The following is a 17,263-nucleotide window of genomic DNA, read 5'->3' as shown; positions in this document are numbered from 1 at the left end:
TCTTCGACACACTGATTTCAAATCTTTGGGTTGAATTCCCAGAAGTGGGATTGCTGGATCATATGGTAATTCTATTTTTAGTTTTTTGAAGAACTTCAATTCAGTTTTCCTTAATGGCTGTGCTAATTTACATTCTTAACAGTGTATATTGGTTCCCTTTTCTCCATATCCTTGCCCACATCTGTTATCTTTTGTCTTTGTTATGATAGCCATTGTGATAGGTGTAAGATGACATCATATTGTGGTTTCAATTGGCAGTTTTTCCATTATGTTTCCTTTAGTAGTGTTACAGTTTCTGGTCTTACATTTAAGACCTTAATCTATTTTTGAGTTGATTTTTGCATATAGGGAAGACGAAGGTCCAATTTCATTCTGCATGTGAGTATCTAGTTTTGCTCTCACCATTTATTGAAGAGACTATTCTTTTCCCATTGTATATTCTTGGCATCTTTGTGGAAAAGCAATTGACCACGTGCATACCTGGGTTCATTTATGGGCTCTCTCTTCTGTTTCATATGTACTTGGTGTTTTCGTTTTTTTGTTACATTTTGTTTTTGTTTGTTTTGCAAGTACCATGTATAATTTTGTTTTTTAAAATATATACACAGGGAGCCAGGGGTCTCACTATATTGCCCAAGCTGGTGTCAAACTCCTGGCCTTGAGCAATGCTCCTGCCTCAGTGTCCCAAAGTGCTGGGATTACAAGTGTGATTACTAACATTTTTTTTTCAATAGTTTTTGGGGGACAGATGGTTTGGGTTACGTGGATCAGTTATTTGGTGGTGATTTCTGAAATTTTGGTGCACTTCCCACATGAGCAGTGTACAGCGTACCCAATGTGTAGTTTTTTTATCCCTCAATTCCCTCCTATCCGTCCCCGAGTCCCCAAAATCCATTATGTCATTCTTATGCCTTTACATCCTCATAGCTTAGTTCCCACTTATAAGTGAAAACATACGATATTTGGTTTTCCATTCCTGAGTTACTTCACTTAGAAAAATGGTCTCCAGCTCCATCCACGTTGCTGCAGATGCCATTGTTTTATTCCTTTTTGTGGCTGAGTAGTAGTCCATGGTATAAATATACCACATTTTCCTTATCAAGATGTTGGTTGATGGGCATTTAGGCTGGTTCCATATTTTTGCAATTGCAAATTGTGTTGCTATAAACATGCGTGTGCAAGTGTCTTTTTCATATAATGACTTCTTTTCCTCTGGGCAGATACCAAGTGGAAGGACTGCTGAATCAAATGGTAGTTTTAGTTTTTTAAGGAATCTCCATACTGTTTTCTATAGCAGTTGTACTGGTTTACATTCACACCAGCAGTTTAAAAGTTCCCTTTGACAACATCCATGTTAATATCTTTTTTTTTTTTAACAATGGCCATTCTTACAGGAGTGAGGTGGTATCTCATTGTGGTTTTAATTTGTATTTCCCTAACAATCAGTGAAGTTGGGGATTTTTTCATTATTGGCTATTCATATATCTTCTTTTGAGAATTTTCTATTCATGTCCTTTGCGCACTTTTTGATGGGATTATTTGTTTTTTTTCTTACTGATTTGTTTGAATTCCTTGTAGATCTGGTTATTAGTCCTTTCTTGGATACATAGTTTGTGAATATTTTCTCCTACTCTGTGGGTTGTCTGTTTACTCTGATTATTTCTTTTGCTGTGCAGAAGCTTTTTAGTTTAATTAGGTCCCATCTACTTGTTTTTTCTTTGTTGCATTCGCTTTTGGGTTCTTGGTCATGAACTCTTTGCCTAAGCCTATATCTAGAAGAGTTTTTCTAATGTTATCTTCTAGAATTTTTATGGTTTCAGGTCTTAGATTTAAGTCTTTGATCCATCTTGAGTTGATTTTTGTATAAAGTGAGAGATGGGGATCCAGTGTCATTCTACATGTGGCTTGCCAATCATCTCAGCACCATTTGTTGAATAGGGTGTCCTTTCCCTACTTTATGTTTTTGTTTGCTTTGTTTAAGATCAGTTGGCTATAAGTTTCTGGCTTTATTTCTGGGTTCTCTATTCTGTTCCACTGGTCTGTGTGCCTATTTTTATACCATGACCTTGCTGTTTTGGTAACTATAGCCTAGTTTGAAGTTGGGTAATGTGATACCTCCAGATTTGTTCTTTTTGCTTAGTCTTGCATTGGCTATATGAGCTCTTTTTATGGATCCATGTGAATTTTAGGATTGTTTTTTCTAGTTCTGTGAAGAATGATGATGGTATTTTGATGGGAATTGTGTTGAATCTGTAGATTGCTTTTGGCAGTTTGGTCATTTTCCCAATATTGATTCTACCCATCCATGAGCATGAAATGTGTTTCCATTTGTTTGTGTCATCCATGATTTCTTTCAGCAATGTTTTGTAGTTTTCCTTATAGAGGTCTTTTACCTCCTTGGTTAGGTATATTCCTAAGTTTTGGGGGTTTGTTTGTTTGTTTTGCAGCTGTCATAAAAAGGGATTCAGTAGTTCTTGATTTGATTCTCAGCTTGGTCATTGTTGGTATATAGCAGTACTACTGGTTTGTGCAGTTGATTTTGTATCCTGAGATTTTACTGAATTCATTATCAGATCTAGGAGCTTTTTGGATGAGTCTTTAGGGTTTTCTGGGTACATGATCATATCATCGTTAAACAGCAACAGTTTTAATTCCTCTTTACTGCCTTGGATACCCTTTATTTCTTTCTCTTGTCAGATTGCTCTGGCTAGACTTCCAGTACTATATTGAATAGTAATGATGAAAGTGGGCATCTTTGTCTTGGTCTAGTTCTCAGGGGAAATGCTTTCAACTTTTCCCCATTCAGTATAATGTTGGCTGTGGGTCTGTCATAGATTGTCATTATTACCTTGACGTATGTCCCTCCTATGTCAATCTTGCTGAGAGTTTTAATCATAAAAGGATACTGGATTTTGTCAAATGCTTTTTTGCATCCATTGAGATGATCATAGGATTTTTGTTTTTAATTGTTTATGTGATATGTCAAAATTATTGATTTGTGTATGTTAAACCATCCCTGCATCCCTGGTATGAAACCCACTTGATCATGGTGTATTATTTTTTTGATATGCTGTTGGATTCAGTTAGCTAGTATTTTGTTGAGGATTTTTCCATCTATGTTCATCAAAGATACTGGTCTGTAGTTTTCTTTTTTTGTTATGTCCTTTACTAGTTTTGGTATTTGGCTGATACTGGCTTCATAGAGTGATTTAGAGAGGATTCCCTCTTTCACTATCTTTTAGAATAGTTTCAGTAAGATTGGTACCAATTCTTCTTGGAATGTCTGATAGGATTCAGCTGTGAATCCGTCTGTTCCTGGACTTTTTTTTTTTTTTTGGCAATTTATTTTACTACTGTTTCAATCTCACTATTTGTTATTGGTCTGTTCAGAATTTCTATTTCTTCCTGATTTAATCTAGGAGGGTTGTATATTTCCAGGAATTTATCCATCTCCTCTAGATGTTCTAGTTTGTGTGCATAAAGATGTTAATAGTAGCCTTGAGTGATCGTTTGTATTTCTGTGATATCGGTTGTAATAACTCCTGTTTCATTTCTAATTGAGCCTATTTGGATATTCTTTTCTTGGTTAATCTCCCTAATGGTCTATTGATGTTTATCTTTTTTAAAAAACAGCTTTTGTTGCATTTATGTTTGTTGTTGTTGTTGTTTCAATTTTATTTACTTCTGCTCTAATTTTTGGTGTTTACTTTCTTCTGCTAGGCTTGGGTTTAGTTTTTTCTTGTTTCTCTAGTTCCCTGAGGTATGACTTAGATTGTCTATTTGTGCTCTTTCAGACTTTTTGATGTCGGCATTTAGGGCTATGAACTTTGCTCTTAGCATTGCTTTGGCTGTATCCTAGAGGTTTTGATAAGTTGTAATACTGTTATTTTTCAGTTCAAATAAATTTTTAATTTCCATCTTGATTTCATTGTTGGCCCAAAGATCATTCAAGAGCAGATTATTTAATTTCCATGTATTGTATAGTTTTGAGTGCTCTTTTTGGAGTTAACTTCCAGTTTTATTCCACTGTAGTCTGAAAAGATACTTGATATAATTTTGATTTTCTTAAATTTACTGAGACTTGTTTTGTGGCCTATCAAATGGTCTATCTTGGAGAATGTTCCATGTGCTCATGAAAAGAGCGTGTGCTGATGAATGTATGTATAGTCTGCAGTTATTGGATAGAATGTTCTATAAATATCAGTTAAGTCCATTCTGGGGTATACTTTAAGTTCATTGTTTCTTTGTTGACTTCTATCTTGATGACCTGTCTCATGCTGTCAGTGGAGTACTAAAGTCCCCCACTATTATTGTGTTGCTGTCTATCTCATTTCTTAGGTCTAGTAGTAATTGTTTTATAAATTTGGGAGCTCTAGTATTGGTACATATATATGTAGGATTATGATATTTTTCTGTTGGACTAACCCTTTTATCATTATATAATGTCCCTCTTTGTCCTTTTAAACTGTTGTTCCTTTAAAGTCTTTTGTCTGATACAAAAATAGCTACTCCTGATTGCTTTTGGTTTCCATTTGCCTGGAATATCTTTTTCCACCCCTTTACTTAAGTTTATGTGAGTCCTTATTTGTTAGATGAGTCTCTCAAAGACAGCAGATACTTGGTTGGTGAATTTTTATCCATTCCACCATTCTGTATCTTTTAACTAGAGCATTTAGGCCTTTTACATTCAATGTTAATATTGAGATGTGAGGTACTACTCTATTTGTTGCCTAAATATCTTGGTTTTCTTTCATTGTGTTATTGTTTTATAGGCCCTCTGGCATTTATGCTTTAATGAGGTTCTATTTTGGTGTATTTCAAGGTTTTGTTTCAAGATTTATAACTCCTTTTAGCATTTATTGTAGTGCTGGCTTGGCAGTGGCAAGTCTCAGCATTTGTTTGTCTGAAAAAGACTCTATCTTTTCTTGACTTATGAAGCTTATTTTTGCTGGATACAAAGTTCTTGACTGACAATTATTCTGTTTCAGGAGGCTAAAGATAGACCCCAATCCCTTCTAGCTTGTAAGGTTTCTGCTGAGAAACTTGCTGTTAAAGTTTTCCTGTAACTTTATAGATTACCTGATACGTTTGTCTCACAGCTCTTAAGATTTTTGCCTTCATCTTGGCTTTAGATAACCTGATGACTATGTGCCTAGGTGATGATCTTTTTGTGATGAACTTCTCAGGTGTTCTTTGAACTTCTTGTATTTGGATGTCTAGACCTCTAGCAAGGTCAGGGAAGTTTTCCACAATTAATGCCTCAAATAAGTTTTCCAAACTTTTAGATTTGTCTTCTTCTCAGGAACACCAATTATTCTTAGGTTTGGCCATTTAACATAATCCCAAATATCTTGGAGGCTTGATTCATTTTTTTAGATTCTTTTTTCTTTGTCTTTGTCTGATTGGGTTAATTTGAAAACCTTGTCTTCAAGCTCTGAAATTCTTTCTTCTACTTGTTCTAGTCTATTGTTGAAATTTTCCAGTGCATTTTGTATTTCTCTAAGTGTGGCTTTCATTTCCAGAAGCTGTGATTGTATTTTCTTCATGAAATCTATTTCTCTGGAGACTTTTTCATCCATATCCTATATTGTTTTTTACATTTCTTTTAGTTTTCACTTTTCTCTGGTATCACCTTGAGTAGCTTAATAATCAACCTTCTGAATTCTTTATCTGGCAATTCTGAGATTTCTTCCTGGTTTGGATCCATTGCTGATGAGCTAGTGTGATCTTTTGGGGATGTTATGGAACCCTGTTTTGTCATATTACCAGAATTACTTTTATGGTTCCTTCTCATTTGGGTAGACAATAGTCTATTGTCTACTAAATATTCCACTAAAATATTAGTGGAAAGCTCTGGAACTCAAGGCCTACTTCAGATTATTTTGTCCCATAGGGTTATCCCCTGATGCTCTCCCCCATCCCCTAGGAATGGGGCTTCCTGAGAGCCTGACTGCAGTAATTGTTATTGCTCTTCTGGGTCTAGCCACCACCAGCAGGGCTACCAGGCTCCAGGCTGGTGCTGGGGAATGGCTGCAAAGAGTCCTGTGATATGATCCATCTTTGGGTCTTTAGCTGTGAATACCAGCACTTGCTCTGAAGGAGGTGGCAGGGGAGTGAAGAAGACTCTGAGAGTCTTTGATGGTAGACATGTTTAGTATGCTGGCTTTCTCAAATGCTGGTTATGCTAGCAGTGAAGTTGTCACATGGACAGACTCAGGACACCTGGTTAGCCAGGCTGTTGTAGCACAATCAGCTGTTGTTTTCTCCCTGCTCCCTGGGAGCAGGGTTATTCTGTCATGAGTTGCTGTAATGGCCTGAGTTCGTTGGCCTCTAGCCAGTATGTGGCACTGTCTAGAGAGCACCAGCTTCAGTAGTAGTAGGGAGATATAATCTTGCCCTAAGTTGGCGAGGGTAAGTATTCTGGTTTCTCGGGTGATGTGCAGGGCCATAAAAAGCTCCCAAGACTTTATATCTTATGTTTGGCTACCAGGGCAGGTAGAGAAATATCATCAGGTGGGGGCAAGGTTAGGTGGCTCTGAGCTCAGACTGTCCTTGGGAGGGGCTTGCAATGGCCACTGTGGGAGATGGGTAGTGGTTCTCAGGCCAATGGGGTTATGTTCCAGAGGGAATTATGACTGCCTCTGCTGTGCCATATAGCTTACCAGGAAAGTGGGGGATAGCTGGTAGCAAAAGACCCCACCTAACTCCCAGGCAGTTGGCTAGGCCAGTCTCACTCCCACATTACCCCTGTCAGACCTTGTCCCAGGCTGTAAACTTCCCTGCTGAGAAAGGAAGCACAGCTTTCAGGTCTTGCCCCTCCCTATCTGCCCCAATGTCAGAGGCAGCTCCTTCACTCGTATCTGCAACAATTCCCATTCACTTATTGGATTCTGCTCAAGAAAATTCATGTCCAGTCAAAATTATTACAAATTTCAGTTGGAAGCTCCTTTCACCCTGTGACCCCTCCCTAATTCCGCTGGCTGTCTTTCCTGAGGGTTCCTGTGAAATACAGTCAGGGATGGTTTCCCTGGGCTCCGGCTGGAGACTGGGAGTGCCTTCAAGACTCTTCCCGCTGCTACTTCTACTTTTATATTTCACATGGCTCCCTAAATCAGCTCTAGGTAAGATTAAATTCTTCTCCCATGATCTGGATTTTCAGATTCCCCAGTGGGGGATGTGTGTCCAAAAGCAGGTTTTCTCCCTCTCATGCTTTGGGAACTCACATTATTCGCCTCTCTCGTGGAATTTGCAGTGGTGTGCCACTTCTTTCAAAGGATCTAGGATTTCTTTTGGTTTTCCTGGTATATTTCAGGGGTGGTTCTTCGAGCAAAAGTTCACGCTGTGAGTCGCCACACACTGTTCTGTCCATTTAAGTGGTAGCTGCACATTAGCTCTGTCTCCTATCTGCCTTGATGCCTCAGACTCTACTATCACTTTTTAGTATAGTTTAGTATAGTTTGAAATACTAGTTTGAAATCAGGTAGTGTGATGCTTCCAGCTTTGCTCTTTCTGCTCATAATTGCCCTGGTTATTCAGGGTTTTTTGTACTTCCATTTGTATTTGAGCATCGTTTTCTATGTTTCTAAGAAAAACAACATTGGAAGTTTGATAGGGATTGCATTGAATCTCCAGATTGCTTCAAGCAGTATGGACATTTTAACAATATTCTAATCCAGCCAGGCATGGTGGCTCATGACTGTAATTCTAGCACTTTGCGAGGCCAAGGCAGGCAGATCATGAGGTCAGGAGATCGAGACCATCCTGGCTAACACAGTGAAACCCCATCTCTACTAAAAATACAAAAAGTTAGCCAGGCATGGTGGTGGGCACCTGTAGTCCTAGCTACTCGGGTGGCTGAGACAGAATAATGGCATGAACCCAGGAGGCAGAGCTTGCTTGCAGTGAGCCGAGATCATGCCACTGCACTCTAGCTTGGGCAACAGAGCAAGACTCTGTCTCAAAAAAAAAAAAAAAAAAAAAGGAAAGAAAAAGAAAAACAATATTCTAATCCATGAATATGGGATATCTTTCCATTTATTTGTCATCTTCAATTTTTTTCATTAGTGTTTTATAACTTTTGGTGTACAGGTTTTTCACTTTCTTGATTAAATTTAGTCCTAAATGTTTTATTTTATTTTTTGTAGCTATTGAAAGATTATTCTATTGATTTCCTTTTTGGATAGTTTGTTGAAGATCATGTTGCCAACAAACAATGACAGTTCTACTTCTTTCTTTCATATTTGGATGCCTTTTCTTTCTTTCTCTTGCCTAATTGCTCTGGCAAGGACTTCAATACTACTTTGAATAGAAGTGGTGAGAATGGGCATTCTTGTCTTGTTTCAGATCTTAGAGGAGAGCCTTTCAATTTTTTCACCATTGAGTATAATGTTAGCTGTAGGCTTCTCATATATGGTCTTTATTGTGTTAAGGCACATTCCTTCTATACCTAATTTGGTGACAGTTTTTATTATGAAAAGATGTTGAGTTTTGGGAAATGCTTTGTCTGTGTGTAATGAGGTGATGGTATGGTTTTTGCTCTTCATTCTGTTAATATGATGTATCACATTTATTGATTAGCATACCTTGAACCATGCTTGCATGCCAGAGATAAATCCCACCTGATCATGATGATGATCTTTTTAATGTGTTGTTGAATTTGGTTTGCTAGTATTTTGTTTAGGGCTATTGCCTCTGTGTTCATCAAGGATATTGGCCTGCAATTTTCTTTTTTTTTTTGTAATATGCTTATCTGGCTTTGGTACCAAAGTAATTCTGGCCTCATAAAAATAGTTTTGAAATAGCCTTCCTCAGCTGCATGCAGTGGCGTATGCCCGTAATCCCAGCACTTTGGGAGGCCGAGGCTGAAGGATCACTTGAGGCCAAGGAATGGAGACCAGCCTGGGAAACATAGCAAGACCCCAATCTCTAAAACAGTAAAAACTTAGCCAGGCATGTGGTGGCATGCACCTGAAGTCCTGTCTACTTGGGAGGCTGACTGAGGCTGAGGTGGCAGGATTGCTTGAACCCAAAAGTTTCAGGCTGCAGTGAGTCATGATCTGCCACTGCACTCCAGCCTAGGCAACAATGAGACTCTGTCCAAAAAAAAATTTTTTTTAATTTCTCCTCTTCATTTTTTTGGAAAACTTTGAGAAGAGTTAGTATTAGTTCTTAAAATGTTTTGTAGAATTTAGCAATGAAGTCATCAGGTCCCAGCCTTTTTTTTGTAGGAGACTTTGCTACTGATTCAATCTCCATACTGATTATTGGTCTGTCCACATTTTCCATTTCTATATGATTTAGTCTTTTTAGGATGTACATGTCTAGTAATTTATCCATTTCTTTTAAGTTACCTAACTTATTGGTGTCTAATTGTTGATAGTAGTCTCCTATGATCTTTTATTTCTGGGGTATCAGTTGTAATGTCTCCTCTTTCATTTCTGATTTTATTTATTTGAGTATTCTCTTTTTTCTTAGTCTACCTAAGGGTTTGTGAATTTTATCCTTTCAATAAACCACCTCTGTTTCATTGATATTTTGTATTTTTTTAGTATCTATTTTATTTATTTCTGCTCTTTATTATTTCATTCCTTCTGCTAACTTTGGGCTCAGTTTTTTCTTGTTCTAGGTAGTTCCTTCAGGTGTAATGTTAGGTTGTTTGCGTTTTTTGTTATCGTTGTTTGGAGACAGGGTCTTGCTCTGTCACCCAGGCTGAAGGCCAGTGGTGCAATCATGGCTCACTGCAGCCTCTACCTCCTGGGCTCAAGTGAGTCTCCCACCTCAACCTCCTGAGTAGCCGGGAACACAGGTGTGTGCCATCATACTCAGCTCACTTTTAAAAAATTTTTATAGAGATAGGGTTTCCCTATGTTGCCCAGGCTGATCTCAAACTCCTGGGCCCAAGTGATCCTCCCGCCTCAACATCTCAAAGTGCTGGGATTATAGGCATGAGTCACTGTGTGCAACCATCTTCTTTTTTGATGTAGGCATTTATTGTTGTAAACTTTACTCTTAGATCTGCTTTTGCTGTATCACAGAAGTTTCTGTATGTTGTTTCCATTTTTGATTGTCTCAAGACCAAGATTTTTTAAAAAATTTCTTCATTGACTTAATAGTTATTTGGGAACATGTTGTTTAATTTCCATGCATTTGTGAATTTTCTGAAATTACTCCTGGCATTGATTTCTAGTTTCATACCATTATGGTTAGAAAAAATACTTGATATAATTTCAGTCTTTTAAAATTTGCTAAGGTTTGATTTGTGCCCTAATACGATTTATCTTGAAGAATGTTTCATGTACTTGAGAAGAATATATATCTGTTGTTGTTGTATGGAATGTTCTGCATATGTCTGTTAGATCTATTTGGTCTAAAGTGTTGTCTAAGTCCAATGTTTCCTTATTAACTTTCCATCTGGATGATCTATCCATTGTGAAATGGGGTGTGGAAGTCCTCTATTATTATTACATTGTGATCCACTCTCCTTTCAGGTCCCTTAGTATTTGTATTACATGTTTAGGTGCTCTAATGTTGGATGCTTATATATCTACAATTGTTATATCTGCTTGATGAACTGACCTTTTATCATCTGATAATGTCCTCGTCTATTTTTATAGTTTTTGAGTTAAGGTCTATTTTATCTGATACAAGTATCCCTACTCTCATTGGGTTTCTTTTGCATGAAATATCTCTTCCCATTCCATCACTTCCGGTCTATTTGTTTCCTTAAAAGTTAGTGTCTTGTAGGCAGTATATAGTTGGGTCTTGTTTTGTTTTTGTTTTTCTATTTGTTTTATCCATTCAGTCACTGTATCTTTTTGTTGGAGAATTTAAATTTACATTCAAGGTGCTTACTGACAGGTAAATACTTGCTCCTGCCATTTTGTTAGTTGTTTTGGAAATACTTCATTTCTTTCTTCCTGTCATGCTGTCTTCCTTCATGGTTTGATCATTTTCTGTAGTCATATGCTTTGAATCCTTTCTATTTTCGTTTTGTATTTCTACTAATGATTTTTGCTTTATGATTACCAAGATGCTTGCATTTTAGAATATGATTGTGAGTGGTCTAGGTGGACTATTCTGAAGCAAAGGTATTAATGACAGTCTTCTATACTTAAGCAATCTCGCAAAGTCCTTGAGTTCAAAACTAATCCTGAAGCCAAGTTTGTGTTGGTGAGGAAATAGGAAAGAGAAATTTTTTGCCTAGATATGTTTAGCAAAATCATTCAGTAACATCCTGTCTCTCCATGGTGTTGACAAATGTTTTTATTGAAAACTGGTTCTGCTATTTGTCTATATATGAACAATAATAAAAGTTCTTTTTAACAAATATGAATAGTGACACTGATCAAGTGTTTGAATCTTTAAACAAGTGGCTCTAAAGGTAACCCTGGAGAAAATCTTAGGGGATCATGCTGAAACATGTTTTCCCCAAAAGATCATCCTAGATGTTGAGGGTGATTCCGTTAAGAATTATTTATTATAAAACCTCAACACAAGACGGGTTTGAAAATTTCAACATAGACATCAGCAAGTGTTGGGAGGAATAATTAAGATTAGAAACCCAGGGTCTGGGGAGAGTGAAGGTAATTTCCAGGTGCTTTAGAAAAGCCCTGGTTGCACAGCCCAATCCACTAGAATAAAATAAGAGGAAAAAGGACAAACTCATAATAACAGTGCTTTGTTAATCCGGTTACTGAAAACTTTTAAAAACTATTAGTCATTTACAGCAGGCAACACACCTCCACAGATCAGTTTCATATTGTGCCAATAGCAGAGAACCCAGTATTTACAAAGACAAATCAGGTCTGTGTTTATCTAAGTATGATTTGCTTTATAAAAAAAAAATTGTACTAGGTATCTAAATGTTGCACAATGATGAGCTTTAATTCAAGCTGATTTATTCAATTAACCTAGATTAATTATTTTTAGTGAAAATATTATTAATGTAGTTGTTCAAGACTGAAATCAAACATTTTGGGTATCCTGAAAACAAGCAAATAAAAAATTTAAGAAGCTTAGGTCCATGTTATAGTCTCTGTTGTGACTGTTAGTAACTTAACTTTGACCTAATTTAAGTTTACTGAAGAAAATAGTCATATTTTGAAGATCCAAACTTCAATCAACTCAAGTGATAAATAGCCTTATTGATTTCAGTAATTATGAATAGTTACACAGTGGTAAAACGAACCAGAGTTCAGATTGTGACTCTTCCGCTGATCAGTTCTATGTGATTAAATGTCTGTACCACTGTTTTCTGTGGTAATAACACCTACCCCACAAGGTATGTATATGAACTGTGCATAACCCTATGCCTGATGTTTATTAAATGCTCGTTGCTAGCTCATAAGGTTGTGACAAACACAGAAGTATTTGTCACTGCTTTTACTACTTTTCTGTTTTATGTTGAAGTTTTACAACACCGTTGAGCATTCATGCCATGCAATGCAAGCACAGTGCTCCACGACTCTACTCTGGAGCAGATGGGCCAATAAAGTTGCATGAAATGTTCAAGCCAACATTACAGTCAGCAAAGTTACACTGAATCATGGGATGACTGTGCAGGCATGCTTCACCAACACAAATATTCATAAATCAAACATCCAAGTCTGTACTGAATCATTTATACCTATGTGATACAATAATTATAAAAGCAAGTTGTAGGTATGGTTTCTAAGGAATGACTTTTTAAAAGTCAGATATCGTGGTTTGTGAAGCCATATTTCCATTTAGCTGATGTATGTGACTACTAGAGAATTTTTGACTGCTTGGAATTGCCTAACCTTCCAGTGTAAAGAATCAAACTTCACTGGGTAAATGAGAACGTTACAACACAGTGGTTATCATGAAGTTTGAACTGATATCATAAAGTGTCCTAGAATTCACATTTCTCCAAGTGGGCTAGAAGGCCTGGATGTCACATACATGGGGCATCTACATGTAAGTGTGGGTCATGTGTGAAGCAGAGTGAAATCTGAAGACTGTGGTCCGTACTCTGTTGTGTCCTTGCTGATTGACTTCTGAGCTAATCCTTTTTTTCTTCTTATATCAAATATAAGAAAATACAGTAAAGTCACTTATGAGAACAATTATAATTTACCTAGCTCTGTAACCCAGGCGGGAGTGCCATGGCCCCATCTCAGCACATTGCAACCTCCACCTCCTGGGCTCAAGCAACCCTTCCACTTCGGCCTCCAGAGTAGCTGGGACTACACATGCACAGCACCATGCCCAGCTAATTTTTGTATTTTTTATAAAGATGGGGTTTCACCACATTGCCCAGGCTGGTCTCAAACTCCTGCGCTCAAGGAATCCACCCACCTCAGCCTCCCAAAGTGCTGGAATTACAGGTGTGAGCCACAGTACCTGGCCTATAATTTAATTTGTAATGCAATTTAATCAACCTCATCTAAGTCACTAGTGGGACCTCAGGACCACCTATAGTGGTCCTTTTCCATTTCAAAGGAATGACAGCATACAAACAATGTGACACAGGTTATTTGTCACTTAGGCCAGAAGGGAAAATATCTATACTGTAAATACTAAGTAAAGGAAAAATTAAGGATGGTTTTTAAAAAGTAAATTCAATTCTGTAGAATTAAGGCCTTGAAGACTACCAGGAATATGTTACAAGGATTGGTGGTTGTATTCATTTGTTCTGCATTGCTATAAATGAACACCTGGGGCTGGGTAATTTGTAAAGATAGGTTTATTTGGCTCATGGTTCTGCAGGCTATACAAGAAGCATAGCATCATCACCTGCTCAGCTTCTCATAGGCCTTAGGAAGCTTTTACTCCTGGTGGAAGGTGAAGGGGGAGCAGATGTGTTACATGGTGAGAAGGGGAACAAAGGAGGAGGAAAGTTCCAGTCTCTGTAACAACCACATCTCACACGAACTCATTACTTTGTAATGAGTTTTCACATGAATTCATTACTTTGGGCAGGGCACAAAGTCATTCACAAGAGATCGACCCCCATGACTCAAACACCTCCCAGTAGGCCCCACCCTCAACGTTGGAGATCACATTTCAACGTAAGATTTGGAGGGGACAAATATCAAAACTGTATCAGTGGCTTACCTACACCCTAATACATGTAGGAAGCTTTGAAAAATTAAAAAGAGATGTGAGGGTGAGTTCAACTTCACCTTCAAACAGAAATTCCGTAACTGCAGAATCATCAGTCATTCTCTGGGAACAGAAAGCCCTAGTTGAAACCTAGAAGTCATTTCTTTGTTGATATGGTGAGTCAACTCTGTCTCAGTGCAGAAACACTGGTTCGAAGGAATGAGATGGAGAAGGGCAGATAATCATTAGCAAAAAGAAATATATCTTTCTGAAGAGATAATATTCTGCAGTGATTTTCACTGAAATTTACAAAAATCTCTAAATATTGGCCTTTATACAGTAAGCTCAGGCTTGTTCTGCTATTATATAGCAGCTTAATTTTGCATGACCTGTGGTGGTGGGTTTTTTTGTTTGTTTGTTTTTATGAAGGATCAAACAGAATAAGGAATTTTTGTTTGTTTGTTTGTTTGTTTGTTTGTTCTGAGACCAGGTCTCACTCTGTTTCCCAGGCTGGAGTGCAGTGGTGTGATCACAGCTCACTGCAGTCTCAACCTCCTGGGCTTAGGTGATCCTCTTGCCCAGCCTCCCAAGTAGCTGTGACCACAGGTGCACACCACCACACCTGGCTGATTTTTTAACTATTTGTAGAGATACAAATAATTTGTAGATTTCCCTATGTTGCCCAGGCTAGTCTCGAACTTCTGGACTCGAGTGATCCTCCTGCCTCTGCCTCCCAAAGTGCTGGGATTACAGGTTTGAGCCCCTGCGCCAGGCCAGAATAAAGAACTTTAAAAAGCAATACCATCTTGTAGAATGTAACTTCAGGTTTAAGTAATCACTGCTCTCCTTGTCTTACTGTATTTTGATGAGCATCGACATTCTGATCACAGTCCAGCATCTCTTAATAGGCAATGCCAATCATACCCTATTATATATTGCTGTGGAGTAAATACTCAGCAGGGGCTACTGTAATCACCAGCCTAATTTTCCATTCACGCTCCATCCACGTATGCACTTCAGGCTCCAAAGGTAAGAGCAGCTATATTTGCTATACTCATCAACCCAGCTGCCCTTGACATTTGTTCCTTTTTTTTTTTTTTTCGCCTAATGTCCCCACTTCTCTATTAAAAGACATATTTTTGCCCTGTGATTTTGTTTTCAGTTGGTTACTTCAGCTGATCTTTATGTCAGCTGATCCTTCTGCAGGATTTGCACTTCCATCTAAAATTGTGTTCTTACATATCACAGTTTCCAGTTCCAAAGAGGAGACCCGCACACTGCTATGGTTTGCTCTGATGGAATGGCCCAAGTGGGGAGGCAAGTTAAAAATGGGGCCAGAACTTTGCTCGTTTATATGAAAGTTTGGCCTTAAAAATATTGGATTAATAAAAGTATTGGAAATTAATTTCTTCTTGATATTTTTAATTGCCTAAAAAAAACAGAAGTTACCAGTTGCATGGGATGTTTCGTACTTAGTGATTCTCATTTCAGAGAAGCTTAGTCTTAATGAGTTCCTACCCAGAAATGCTCTGGCTCCCCTTTAGTTCTGCAAATGTCTGTTCCTGAGAGGATGGTTCTCATTAATTACAGTGTCTCTTCATCTTCCCCTGCATGCAGCAGGGTTCAGCACCTTGCTTCTAAAATGAATGAAATGAGGAAAGGATGTTTGCCTTTAATACATCCTAATACTATATATAGCACAGGACCTCTCCTACCTTAGAGTCCCCACAATAACCTCCCACGGCTCAGTCTTTATCCTCCACAATCTTATATATTTATTTTGAGGCAGGATCTCACTCTGTCCTCCAGGCGGGGGCGCAGTGGTGTGATCAAGGCTTACTGCAAACACCGCCTCCTGGGTTCAAGCGATCCTCCCACCTCAACCTCCTGAGGAGCTGGAACTACAGGCACACGTCACTACGCCTGGCTATAAATGGTGCCTTCTTGCTGTGACAGCAAAGACATGGCAGAAAGGACAAGGCAGCTCTCTGGACCTCTTTTATAAAAACACTAATCCCAATCATGAGATCAGAGCCTTCGTGACCTGATCACCTCCCAAAGTTCCCCCTCCTAACACCATCACCTTAGCAGCGTAGGATTTCACCATATATATTTGGGGGACATGGTGATGTAAACATTCAGACCATCGCAACAAGGATACTGTATTTTATTTTTTCTAAATGTGCTCTCTTCATACTTTAGCATTTCCGAAATAAAAACAGGTCTTTCAGTAGCAAATTTCTCTTAGTGGCCTACAGCATAAAGAATTTTTTTTTAACCTGATTGTTAGGGTTTAAATGTTTGTCTCTTACCTAAACTCATGGTGTTATTTAATTTCCTTTGTAATAGTAATAAGAGGTGGAACCTTTAAGAGGTGATTAGGCTATGAAGTCTCTGCCCATATAAATAGATTAATGTTAATGTGGGAGTGGGTTTCTGATGAAAGGACAAGTTAGGTCACGCATGGTGGCTCATGCCTGTAATCCCAGCACTTTGGGAGGCCAAGGTGGGAGGACTGCTTGAGCCCCAGAGTTCAACACTAGCCTGGGCAACATGGCGAAACCCCATCTCTACAACAAATTAAAAACATTAATAGGGCATGGTGGCACATGCTTGTGGTCCCAGCTACTCAGGAGGCTGAAGCAGGAGGATGACTTGAGCCCAGGAAGTTGAGACTTCAGTGAGCCATGGTTGTACCACTGCACTCCAGCCTGGGTGACAGAGTGAGACCCTGTCTCAAAATAAATAAATAAAAAGACAAGTTAAACACCTCTATTTCTTTCTCCCTCTCTCTCTTTGTCTCTGTCTCTCTTTTCCTCCCTTTGCCTTTATGTCATGGAGTTACACAGCAAGAATGCCCCTGCCAGATGCTGAACCTTCAATTTTGGACTTTCCAGCCTCCAGAACCATAAGCCAATACGTTTCTGTCTATTATAAATTATCCAGCCTGCAGTATTCTGTTATAGCTTCACAAAGTCGCCTAAGACACTGATGAATTCTTAGATTGCATGAAATTCAGTATAAATTGCTAATATTTATCGATGGATAAGTCCTAGTAGGAATTTAAGTGCTTTACCCCCATCATTTATAAACTCCACAAGGATACCTTGAATAGCTGGGGATAATTCTTAACATTGTTTTATAGAAATTGAATCTCAGAGGGGTCAAGTGACCTAGTAAGTGGCAAAGCCAGGTTTTG

This window comes from Piliocolobus tephrosceles, chromosome 7, assembly GCF_002776525.5.
Source record: "Piliocolobus tephrosceles isolate RC106 chromosome 7, ASM277652v3, whole genome shotgun sequence".
In the NCBI taxonomy this organism is placed as follows: Eukaryota; Metazoa; Chordata; class Mammalia; order Primates; family Cercopithecidae; genus Piliocolobus; species Piliocolobus tephrosceles.
The sequence above is the reverse complement of the archived record's forward strand: the minus strand, read 5'-3'. Positions refer to the sequence as shown.